General features: G+C 40.0%; 1 pseudogene across 1 annotated transcript in view; it reads left to right on the forward strand.

Annotated features, from left to right (window-relative positions):
- Positions 1-4,874: 4,874 nt before the first annotated feature.
- LOC308282313 (broad substrate specificity ATP-binding cassette transporter ABCG2-like) overlaps positions 4,875-13,284 on the forward strand; it is a 19,920-nt pseudogene continuing 11,510 nt past the window's right edge. The window contains exons 1-7 of the transcript in view: positions 4,875-5,086; positions 7,593-7,652; positions 7,835-7,949; positions 8,393-8,545; positions 11,570-11,727; positions 12,580-12,731; positions 12,945-13,048. The product of the transcript in view is annotated as a broad substrate specificity ATP-binding cassette transporter ABCG2-like (transcript). The remainder of the gene's footprint in view (positions 5,087-7,592; positions 7,653-7,834; positions 7,950-8,392; positions 8,546-11,569; positions 11,728-12,579; positions 12,732-12,944; positions 13,049-13,284) is intronic.

The raw sequence follows: 13,284 nt of genomic DNA on the forward strand, positions 1-13,284 counted from the left end.
TCATGTATTAGTTTACAACTGATCACCCCAGTGGTTTGTGAGATTAGCTAGCTATACATAGGGGATTAACCCCAGACAAACAGACACGCCCTAAAAAAGTCAGGAAATTTGCACCCATAAATGTAGGCCTACACAAACGAGCCACCACCTGGATACTGTTGTTGGATCCAAATGTGGCCATGCACTGTCCAAATTCCCAACTTTATAGCCTATGGATCATGGCCCAGACCACCCATCTGCTACATAGCAGCCATTTGCTTTGTCAGATGGGTGGGCCACATTCATATTATGTTTATTTATTGATCCATCAAATGATTGTGTTCTGGTTTGGATCAATGAAACTAACATAGTAGAGGACTACTTTAAGTTCTGTATTGATATCACCAGGGGTTAAAGTTCTCAGTCCTGGGGACTGATTTCAGTCTTGAGGATTCCATAGGAGCTATTTCTGAGATCAGAACTAAAAAGCATTTATAATTTCAAGATATTAGTATTTGCATTGGCCATTTGCATTAGACAACAGAACTTCAGAAGATAGTTCTATAAAATGAAGCATGGATTGGCACACACACATTCAGTGAAGGCAGTTCAGAACATCAGGGAAACACCCCAAATATTGGTGTGCGCTGAGCGCGCCATGTTTCAAAAATCATATATTGGGACATGGTCTGAAAATACATTTCAGTCTTGGGATTTATTTTGGCTTTAACCCCTGTATCACAATGAAAACTAATCTCTTAAGGTTCATTTTGTATGTTTTGTTATATAATCAATAAAGTCTTGGTGTTTGCCAATTATGTAATCGGGCCCACTACGTGGCTCACCAGTGCCTTGGCCCGCAAGTTGGGAATCTACTGTATAGTATAGTGGAATTTCTGAAAATGTGATTGTTAGAGGCATTTTGGGGTAAAAGTTGGGAACCAGTCTATTTTACACAATTCAAGGGTGCTAATCTGAAAAAAATGGTTCCCAAGCAAAATTTTGAGTTTTTGACCTTCTAAGTTGCGTAATAAAATAGCTGCCGAATTGTCAATTTTAAACTATTTCTTCAAGGGATATTTCACTTTCAAAAAACCTTTAGTAATTTTATCGTCTAATCAAGCTTTTGGGAACACACAGGACAATTTTTGAGTTGTTTGATTCAGTTTAGATTTAGATATTTGATATTCATTTTATCAGACACGCTTCCTATACAAACCCATTGTAACTTCAAACTCCATTTTAACCACGATAGATTTAATGAGAACACCCATCCTTTTTTCTGGTGACTCCTGGCATCCTCCTAATACGTGAGCAGGTGTTCAGTGTTTTGTCAATAACATTTTTCATTTATTTTTAATAATTTCTTAATTGTATTTTATTTTTTTCATTTTCCCTAATAATTATAGAAAATAAACTAAAAAGGTTATTGAAAGAACACTGCCTGTTCATGTATTAGAAGGGCATCAGGAGTCACCAGAAAAAAAGGATGGGTGTTTTCATTGAATCTATCATGGTTAAAATGTTTTATTTTTATTTAAAAGGGATATTTATGGTGACTCCTGCCGCCCTCCTAATACACGAACAGGCAGTGTTTTTTCAATAACTTTTTTAGTTTCTTTTTAATAATTATTTGGGAAAAATGAAAAATAAATAAATACAAAAAATAAATTATTAAAAATAAATGAAAGGAGTTATCGAAAGAACACAACCTACTCATGTATTAGGAAGGCCACATTGCTCTGGAATGGTTGGTTCCCAAGGCTACTTACTGGACATGTTGGATCTTTCTTGAGGATAAAATACACTAAGCGGAATGTTTAACACCAACTGTAGCTTGTACTCTTTGGCAGAAATATAACTATATCAATAACATTCTGCTCAACTTTAGTGTGTTTTACCCTCAGGAAGGTTGTCAACATGTCCTGTGCATAAAACTTATGTTGTTTCAAAAAAGATTTAATATTTAATGTTTTACATACCGTATATTTGCAAATAGCCAGAGGGCAAATAGACGCCAAATGGTGTGGTATTTGGTGCCAGTGAATGACACCTCCTTTCTATGGGAAATTGCATTTATCTCCTCTTGTGGTCTCCTGATCGATGATTTTTCAGGCCCGTTTTGAAATAAACCAGTCATCTACATCTTGTAATGGATGGTGTCAGTCAGGGCATTCCACATTTTGTATGTTGGCAGAGGACGGGTGTTTTCATTAAATCTATCATGGTTAAAATGGAGTTTGAAGTTACAATGGGTTTGTATAGGAAGGGGGCGTGTCTGATAAAATGAATATCAAATATCTAAATCTAAACTGAATCAAGCAACTGCAGAAACTGTCCTGGGTGTTCGCAAAACCCTGATTATATGATAAAATGATGAAAAGTTTTTTGAAAGAGAAATATTGCTTGAATAAATAGTTCAAAATGTACAATTCGGCAGCCACTTAGTTATGCGAATTAGAAGGTCAAAAACTCATCATTTTGATTGGGAACCAGGTTTTTCAGATTCTGCACCCTTGAATTATGTAAAATGGCCTGGTTCCCCACTTTTACCCCCAATTGCCTCTAACCTGCTTATAGAAGGCCTTTTTCCCGAATTTCCGCCTGACTAGTAGGCTATTAGGCTTATTCCATGAAGTGTTGCTCAACAAGAATATCTCAGTGAAGCTACACAGGAACATTTTAATGTTTGAAATTCGAACTTTCCCCAAAACGTCTTCTGTTGGGTTATTGTCCAGAAGAGGGCACCATTTAAGTAGTCCAACTATAGATATATCTGAATGCAACTGCAACATTGTTGCTTTCACCAATGAAACAGCTGGTCAAAGATGGGAGTTAGCTAGAGTTAAGTCAGTGAAAGCATCCTGAGCCTGAGGTTACCTTGCAGCCAGTGAGTGAGTGACCCTCCTCACTTTCCTACATCTAACTTCAACTATAAATGCACTGGCTCTCAGTTCTCTCATACACGCGTGGAGCCGGAGTGGAAGATACCTATACACCTCCAGCACATTGGCTGTGGCCTTCTCCAAGTTCGTTGAGTAAGTAGCTTTAACTGAAACGATCATTCACACTGTCATGATATTTCTTAATTTCGCTTATGGTATGCTGACTTGCAGTTGCAAGCCATGTAGCCCAATAAGCCTACAGCAGACTTTCCATTGCAGTTCAGTTGCAACGTTTACATTGCGAATCTGTAGCCACGGTAGTTTTAATCTGAATGAATTTGAAATGTCCTATCTATTGTTTACTTACGTGAATTATTATTAAAATATATACAAAATAAAAAACATAATTTACGTTTTATTATAATTCAACTAGATATCCTCAGGCTTAGTGTGCGTTGTTGGCTAATCATTTACAGATTGATTAGAATAGCAAATGTGGGCTTGTTAGTGTTGTAGGATAGTTATTAATTATGTTGAGATTGGTAGCCACAGTGTTGGTATAGGCTACTATTGTTAAAGGGGCACAGCTGGAAGAGTTCATATTTAATAGTGTAAAAGTATTCATAGTGTAAATAGTGTTAGTGTTAGGCCTACCAGTGTATTCTTGCATTATAGTAGTAGTGTTAACAGTTGTCTATAGTGTTAAATATTACATATTGTAGAGTTAACAGTGGTTAATGTATGAGTGTTTGTAGTGTTGAGTAGGCTATATTTTGATTATGATTATAGGACTGACATGTATCTGCTTGGCCATGACATTTGTTGTTTCGCTCTCATCTGCATAAGCATGATACACTTGACACCATGGCCTTCAACAGCTTATATCAGACTGAGCTTGTTATGTGCACAATGATATGAGATGCATTTGTTGTTTTCCTACTCATTCTGTTCTTTTCCATTTGTCATTATCTTCTGGTCACGTCATGTGTCCAGTATACTTTACAGCATTTATAGTGTGATACTGCCTGGTGTCATCTTGTTCTCCAAGGTCGCTATACTCAACTGAACCAGGGAGAATTTTAGGACAGTTTACAGTTTAGGCATTTATGACTAATCCAGAGCGATTTACAATAAGCAAGGTAATAAATAGCCTACATCAATAAGAAAGGTTATACATCAATAAATTTAGGAAAGATAACGTAGGTAGACCAAGCACCTAATCAGTAAAAAACTTTATATAAAACCTAAGTATACAATCTATCTTTCATGTATGGTCATTGAGGGTAGGCGAGTGCTATGGACCACATGGAGGGGCTCTTGGGTGGCGCAGTGGTAAAAGCACCTGCTCAACTTCACAGTTATGAGTTTAAATCCACCGTGGTGCATCAGGCTTTGTTGGGCGTCTAAAGCCTCTATCAGAGTCCAGGGTGAAGAGCTATTCACTTCACCGCGGTGTAGTTTTCTATAGCTATCACCTAAAAATACATAATAAAGACTAGGTGATAGCTAGGAAACTACAACGCGGTGAAGTGAATAGCTCTTCACCCTGGACTCTGTTAGAGCCTCAAGTGAACACAATTCGCCCGTGTTCGGGAGAGGGAAGCCGGGTGGGGAGGGTGATATTGGTAATTGCACCTACGGGCAGGGACGGCACCTGTCAGCAGGGAGTGTTGGTTGGGAGGAGTAGAGTGAAGGCTCTATGTCCTCCCGGTGGGGCTCCTCACTGACAGGCGAGTCTGTTGGAGACAACAGCAGTGACAACACGCACAAAATGTGTGGGGAGGAATTAATTGACATAATGACTAAATTGGGGAGGCAAGGAAGGTCCGCTAAATTCACAACAAGAATTGTACTGCCGGTTGTGGTTTTGTTAAGTAAGCTATTATAATGTTGACAGTGTTAAATATTGTACTGATGTTGCATTAACCGCACAGTCGCACACATGCTGTAAATCAGAATAATGTGAACAGCAAAGCCTCTGACACTTGCAAAATCTGACAGGGTGAAGAGATGGAGAGAGCCAATCATATTCACATCGCCATGGTGGAAGATCCTGCCACCAATGGGACAGCCATGTCAAAGGTCTTGACAGCTGTGGAGCTGGCCAAACAGCCGCCTGGCTCCACTGTGAGTTTTCACGACATCCAGTACAAAGTGAAGCTGAAGTCCGGCTTCCTATGCAAGAAGAAGACCACACCTAGGCAAATACTGATGGACCTCAAGTTAGTGGTGAAACTGTTAATGGATTTCACTTTTGTCCCTGTCTTTCTCTGTCTGTCTGTCGGTCTGTCTGACTGTCTGTCTGTCTGTCTGTCTGTCTGTCTGTCTGTCTGACTGTCTGTCTGTATTGAATCACATCACAAATGTGATGTTTATCTCCTGTAGTGCCATGTGCTGTGCCTTAGAATAGAATAGAATGCAGATGTAAAATCTGCTAAAATCTGCTGGTTTCTCATACTGATCATCAGTATGAGAAACCACAGGATGAGACCAAAGACTTGAATTAATGTGCAACCACAGAGTGACTTTTAAATAACTTCTCTAACAGTATTAAATTTACCTGACATTTCCCATGGAAACATTTACAATTTCACACAAATTCTCCTGCACTAGTGTTAATTATATGATATTAGGCATGGTTTCTTGCATATAATCTCTCTGGTGCACTATAGAGCCGTCTGCCAGGGAATCGAATTAACAATTTGTCACATGTGCCGCTATGGGGTATTAATTCAGCCTGCTTTTTAATTCTGTTTCATATCACACAGTCTTTTTGATACTGTTGTGTAACTGTTCTGCTCTGTTGTGGAATCATAAGATGTGGCACTCATTTTCAACATTTCTCTCTGTGCTTTTTGTGGCACTACATAGACTTAAGTAGCAGCTGAGAAGTTTGTTTTTAAAAATGCTACAGTACTGTATGTTGTCACTTTGACATTAAAAATAATGTCTTAACTCATTGTGTGCCATTCACGAGTATTCTCGTGATATATTAGCGCATCCCACAGTGCCAATCACGAGAATACTCGTGATTTAAAAAAAAAAAAAAAAAAAAAAAAAACTTTTTTTTTAAAATTTTTTTTAAAAAAAATTTTTTTTGGACCCCATCAAATCTAGTGAACATGATTTCAATCGCGATTTTGCATGTTCCACCCCCATACAACCCCCATACAACTCAGGTAGCAGACCTCCAAGCTCACAACAGTGTAAAACACAACGGCTATTATCTCAAGAATGCCTGAACGGATTTCCAATCGGTTTTTTTTGTTTGAAAGCTGTGAACAAACTGCACAAATCCACCCCAATGCAATCCAGGATTGCATTGGATTTTTTAGAGCTCATTCTTCTCTGTTTTTTTCCCATGCATGAGGTGTGCAAGGGTTAATCATGGCTAAGTTGACGAAAATAAGGCTTTTAAAATGCTTGGTAGCCAATAGCTAACTTCAAGCTAACTTCATCCTCTTCCTGTACATGCACAAAGGAAAGTGTTCAGGCAAGTCATGGCTGCAGGGCTTCTGCATATACCAGCATATCTCTATGGGAAAGTCTCTAGCACTCTGGACACCCTCTAGTGGTGAAAGGGTGGCATTAAATGAGTTAATAGCATTGTTCAGTGTTTCTAAATTGCAAATGGTTCAGTCTGTGACATGTTAGATAGATAGACTAATTTGGTCACTGTACACATCTTTCTTTAATCTTTATTGATGATTTGTTTGAATTCTATACTATATTTAAGACTTGGTTTTATTATTTCAAATAGACAACATGTCATTGTGAAATGAAGACCTCCTGAAATCCATTCCAGACATGACAATTATGTCACAAATGACATGGGGAAAGCAGGCCACCTTGGTACTTAAGCTAATTCATGTTCTCATCATGTGCTGTAACTACAATCCTATCTACAATGGATTTAAATCCAGTTTGTGCGTCATCTTGTCTTTTTTGACATTGGTATGTCTTAAATCATTATAGGGGCATTGTTGTGGCCCAAACAGTTAGTAAATAAAGTTTTATCCTTGCACTGCAAGATCAGTGGATTCCAAACATTTTAGCCTGTGACCTAAAAGAGAAATGATACGTTTGCTCAGGACCAAAACTAGTGAAAACATCAGATCCAGCCGATCTACAAGCTCACAAAGCGTTGTGAGCTTGTAGATCAGCTATTTTCACTACTTCTTAAACATTTGTTTTCTAATTTATGTAATGTCTTAGATTTTTCTTTGGTTTCATCATGAAACCAAACATTAAGGGACCCATAAAAATGTGTCCGCGACCCACAAATGGGTGTTTGGGAACCAGTGCTCTAGATGCTTCCACCGCGCAACTCATCCTGTACTTGACAAAGACCAGATGAAACGTAAGCTCCCTTCAATAGAGTCGTGTTAGTTTATTTCTTTATTTTCAGTCCATAAATATGAACATCAGACATGTCTATATTTGGGCGTTATCCAGCAACTTAGTACTGTGGCATAATCGTTGCCTAACAACATTGTGTTGATGTCGGGCATGTCATGTTTGGACTGATAAACACCCGTTTAATGTGGACAATATTTGGGTGTTAACATTTTAACTGTTCTAATCATTGACCTTAGCTCATGAACTGTCTCTTGTCACTGGGCTAATTTAGCACATTTTATCATTTATTTTTATTATATTTATACTCCACATAAGATGGCTGTCACCTCTGCTGGTTAAAATAGCAAGCTACCTATTTTCTTCTTGCAGTGGAATCATGAGACCTGGTCTGAATGCCATTCTTGGACCGACAGGAAGTGGAAAGTCCTCGTGAGTCATACACACCCCTCCACCTTTCACTATACTGTTTAAACACACACACGCACATGCACACACACACACACACACACACACACACACACACACACACACACACACACACACACACACACACCCGCAGTTGTTGTACACGTAGATATTGATGTTGTTTTCCATTGTTTTGTAATTGAAAGTTTCCTGGATGTTCTCGCTGCGAGGAAGGACCCAGAAGGTCTCTCTGGAAAGGTTCTCATAGACGGAGCTCCACAGCCTCCCAACTTCAAGTGTCTCTCAGGCTATGTGGTTCAGGTGTCCATTTTATTACTCTCAACAAAACGCCTCGTGTTGTTGCTGCATTTCCCATCCTGGTCTATTTTTAAATGATCTGAATTATTTACCACTTGAGTTGCAAGTTGCAAGTTTTCAACAAAGCCAACAACGTAATATTTGTGAATTGAACATAGCTCTTTTTCTTTCTTTCAACAAAGCTGATTTGTGTGTTTTTTCTGTCCAGACGGAGAAACATATGGCTTATTAAAAACATACTGAGTAAAATGTTTAAGCTCAATTTATACTCATCGTCGTGTGAGGTTGGCACTTGCCAAAAAAAAAAAAGATCTTCAATTGTAGTTGGATTAAAGAATCTGTTAATAGCTAGCTTGAGAATGTTACTATCATTTATTCAGAGTAAGTCAGCACCATCATAGTCATTCACTGCTGATGTTCAACCTCTGGTTACCCCACCCCTCCAGGATGATGTGGTGATGGGCACACTGACGGTGCGGGAGAACCTACGTTTTTCTGCAGCGTTGCGCCTCCCAAGTTCATTGGCTCAGGGGGAGAAGGAGGCTCGTGTGAATCACTTAATCAGAGAGTTGGGACTCACAAAGGTGGCAGACTCCAAGGTAGACTTCACCAAGTAGTGATTTTATTCATAATATTTTACAAACATATTTTACACACCAAACAATTGGCTCCTACTCATACATGCTTAAATACAGTACATACATACAGTATACATACATACTGTATGTATGTACTGTATACTAGTAAGACGCCTCAGGGAGACAAGCAACGGTCGCGCCATGTCTTGGCCATCTGGCCAGTGATCGGACCAGTTACCCATATATGGAGACCCCTGGTACCCATCCATGTACTGTATATGGAGATATGCTGTGAGAGCCCAAACATGCTTACTCAGTTATTCGTTATGTGAAAGTTCGTTATGTGAAACCAGCCACACAGATATGGGCTGTCTTAACCATCTGTCTTGGCCATATATGGATTCTGTTAGTGTGGTATAGGGCCGATGGGGCCTCCATATATGGGCATTCCCATATGAAGTCTTGTTAGATATGGGCTTAATATTGATGACATCAGGGAATATATTGGCATAAAAGGGATTCTGTTCGTGTGACATCACAGTGAAGCCTGAGTGTGATGTCAGAGCGGCAAACCCATTATGTTAGAGTGGTTCCCCTGACATCACAGTGACATCAGAGCATGATGTCAGAGCAATGGAGGGAAAGGAACTGGTTGGAATAACGTGTTCCTTTAACACGTTACGTCCAAACCGGGGAAATCCCCCCTGTCAGGTGAAAAGAAGCAACTTGGACTACTCATGTATAGAAGGAAGCATGAGGTCAGTCTGTTGTCTCCCCAGGCATGGCAGAAGGAGAGCAGAGCCCATGATTACATAGGCAATTGGCACTGGGTGAAAAAATGTGTTACAAAATCGTGGGATAAAAATTATTAAAGAAAGAATATATACTCATATTCAATACACACATATATATAAGATTTGCACACATTTTCACGACTTTTCAAAAATAGCAGATCTACAAGCTCAGTGCCGCGCTGTGAGCTAGTATATCTGCTATTTCTCAATAGCTAAAGTATAAAATAATTATAGCTTGGGCCCTAGTAACTAAGTCCCAAGGATTAAATAAAAAATAATAGTGTCATTTTGGCCTCATGGTGGCGCTATAACAGCCCATTTTACGTTTTGGCCTGTAACTGTTGAACCGTAGGTCGAAAAATTAAAATTGGATTCCTGGATTAAACAGGATTCCTTGGGTCAAGACGCATCTCCCGATATAGGCCACGCCCATTTGCGCCAGGATAGATTTTCCGCCATCTTGAATTTTCTCCAAAACACACTTTTTGCTTCTTTTCCTACATATTTTCTTCAAATGTCTTAAAAACCGGTACACATGATCTATGAGGTGGGTAAACCACCGCTCAGTGTCTGTCTGTCTGTATAGCCGGTTTTCCATACCACTTTTTAGCCCGACACTACACGACACGGCACGACACCGCACCGCACCGCATTTTTTATGTAGGTTTTCCACTACAGTACCCTCCCCTCCTCTCCTCCTCCCCTCTCCCCCTCCTCCCCTCCGCTCCCAAAATATATCGACGCCCCTTTCAACATACGGATACTCGTTCTCAGTCTGTAAACACAACGGAGATGCTAACTTGCGCTAATTATTTTTAGAGATGTGGTGGACAATGTTTTAGATGCCACACACTCACACAGGTCTTCATCGAGTCTTTACAACTATAGCGACGACTAACGTCAGGGTGAACATAGTCAAATAATAACTTTATTGGCCAAACCACACAAAGAAGAGTAGAGGCTAGTTGCGCTAGCATACATGCTAAGCTACAGTACAGTACATGTAGGCTACTGTAGATTCTTTTCCCCATTCAACACGGAGATGTGGTGGACAATGTTTTAGATGCCACACACTCACACAGGTCTTCATCAAGTCTTAACAACTATAGCGACGACTAACGTTGGGATGTTAATGGTCAAATTATAACTTTATTGGCCAAACTCCCCAAAGAAGTAAGCTAATGTAGAGGCTATGCTAGCGCAGCAACAGGACAGTACATGTCATGTAGGCTACTGTAGATTCGTTCAACACATGCAGTTACAAATACAAACAGGAGACATCTCACTGAGATCTATATAAAATAACGGATTGCCGACGCATTTGCCGTTGATAATTGCGACTCGCGACGATATAGCCTATGTCCACTGTTTGTGTTGATTAATGTTCTTGGTGCTTCGTGGTATCTCAACTGCAGGGCTGGGGAACACAATTCTGCCTAATCGTCCTCTTTATAAACAGATATATAAAACAAACAGGCTTTGCTTTTATATTTGATTTGCAGCCGTGACTGCATACTAAAATCTGTCTCAAGTTGTTGTGTTGAAAGACACAGCTCAGCCGTGACGAGACTCTGTCTCTGACCAATCAGTATCAGCAGCGTGTATACGTCACTGATTTGGCCTCACTTAGCCCAGGCCGGGTCCACTCGAGAGTGGAGCCGTTTAAGTACCCCGTTAAGTACCACTTTCACACCACTCTACCCAGTTCCTTGTAGTGGAAAACCTGACACAAGTGGGCGGTGTGGTGTGGAGTGGTGTGTAGTTGGGCCTGTGGAAAACCGGCTTATGTAGCCTCTGGTGTAGCCTGAGTACCCTGGGTGACCAGAGAGGTGCTGTTGAGTCTAGCCTGCCCTGAGCATCAACTGCAATACACACACACACACACACACACACACACACACACACACACACACACACACACACACACACACACACACACACACACACACACACACACACACACACAGCTCCACTTCGAACAGAGGTTCGATTTTCTTAACCTCTACACCAAAGTTATTTGCAAAAAAATAGCCTATCTACAAGAGAGCTTATAGATCTGCTATTTTGGCTAACGTTCTCCTCAGAATATACGGATGCGAAGGTTCAAGTTGTTCATTTAAAAGAATGATACTATCACACAAAGATTTGATGGCCCCCTAATGTGACTCTGAGGACCCCCTAGGGGTCCCAGACCCCCTGTTGAAGACCCCTGTGTTACACAGTATGACTTTAATTTAACTTGAATGTGCAGGTGGGCACACAGATGATCCGGGGGATCTCAGGTGGAGAGAGGAAGAGGACCAACATCGGCATGGAGCTCATCATGGACCCCTCTGTTCTCTTCCTGGATGAACCCACCACAGGCCTGGACGCCAGCACTGCTAACTCTGTGCTGCTGCTGCTGAAAAGGTAAGGAGGAATTATCATGAATGCATGAATGAATGATTGACACAATACATGTCCTCTTGTCAGTGATTTGTCAACTTCCTATGGAAAATGTATTATGACAGACAGATAGGACAGCTGAGAGCGGGCATAGAGGGTATTCCTATTATGGTAGGTCTCCACCAAGTCGGGAGATCAGTCAGTTAAAGAAATGTTGCTGAATGCATCTGAGAGCCAAAGCCAACAGACGTACTAAAATAGCTTATGGCTTGTAGGCCCATTCACTCACTGACTTTTCATTTAGACCACCAGGATATAGTTGTAATACATGATAATAGATTCTATTGCGTTATAACCACTATTATAATCTATTAAAGTGTATTATAATTATCATAGTAATACATTAATACTTTATAGTGTATTATAATCACAGTTATAATCGATTATAGTGTATTATAATTTAGTATAGTTGTAATACACATTTATATTGTATTATAATCACAGTTAAAAGGGTCAATTTTGTGTAATGGAAAATGTAGATATTTTTATGTGGTGCGGTGTGGTGTGGTGTGGTGTGTGGTGTAGTGTAGTGTAGTGTGGTGTGGTGTGGTGCTAAAGCTGCCGTCGAAAAGGGGCTTAATAACTGTATTGATGGTACCTCTACACTCGCTGCCTGCATTTAGAATTGATTTGAAGATGTTACAGATAATATTCAAATAGCCTGGCTCAGACTGGATGTGCTTCAGTGATGAAGACCATAAAGTAGGTTTTAGTTCCTTACTATACTATACTATCCAGAGACATAGGTGAATTCTGACATAATGCAGTCAAAGTCCTCAATTTAATGAATTCATTTTATTGTCTTCCTGTTTTCAGGATGGCCAGTCATGGACGCACCATCATCATGTCCATCCACCAACCACGGTATTCCATCTACAGACTTTTTGACACTCTGACCTTGCTGGTTAGTGGCAAAATGGTGTACCATGGGCCTGCACTAAATGCTTTGGACTACTTCAGCAACATTGGTGACTAGACTCCTCAAACTGAATAACACTACTACCTACAGCAACAGTTACAAAAGAAAAGAAAAAAGAAGATGTATAATAGTATATGAATGAATATTGAATATCTGTATAATTGTAACGGTTCCAGGTTATTAATATTGAAGATCTGTATCATTTTAACTATGTTCTAGGTTATTAATATTGATTATCTGTATCATTTTAACTATGCACCAGGTTATGCTTGTGAGCCTCACAACAACCCAGCAGACTTCTTTCTAGATGTCATCAATGGAGATGCTACTTCACTACTATCACCAAGATACATCAGGGCTCTGAAGGTAAGGACATGTACTACACACACAGACTCATGCACGTGAACGCGAGTGCGTGCGCACACACACACACACACACACACACACACACACACACACACACACACACACACACACACACACACACACACACACACACACACACACACACACACACACATACACAGCTTTAATATGTTCACAGACAATACTGACAAGAAGGTTCAAAACATGATCTTAAATAAACTGCCAGGAGCCATGTC

The sequence above is a fragment of the Nannobrachium achirus genome (assembly GCF_963921795.1).
Source record: "Nannobrachium achirus genome assembly, chromosome: 3".
Classification (NCBI taxonomy): domain Eukaryota; kingdom Metazoa; phylum Chordata; class Actinopteri; order Myctophiformes; family Myctophidae; genus Nannobrachium; species Nannobrachium achirus.